This window comes from Octopus bimaculoides, chromosome 6, assembly GCF_001194135.2.
Source record: "Octopus bimaculoides isolate UCB-OBI-ISO-001 chromosome 6, ASM119413v2, whole genome shotgun sequence".
In the NCBI taxonomy this organism is placed as follows: domain Eukaryota; kingdom Metazoa; phylum Mollusca; class Cephalopoda; order Octopoda; family Octopodidae; genus Octopus; species Octopus bimaculoides.
Window position 1 is genome coordinate 71,037,391 of NC_068986.1, and position 234 is coordinate 71,037,624.

Genomic DNA, 234 nt, shown 5'->3' on the forward strand with positions numbered 1-234 from the left:
TATATATATATATATATATATATATATATATATATTCTTACACACACATACATACATATTCAGGCATGGCTGTGTGTTGAGAAGCTTGCCTTCCAATCACATAGCTCCTGGATCAGTCTCACTGCGTGGCACCTTCGCAAAATGTCTTACTGTAGCCTCGGGCCGAGCAAAGCGTTGTAAATGGATTTGTTAGACGGAAATTGAAAGACACCGTCGTGTATATATATGTATATA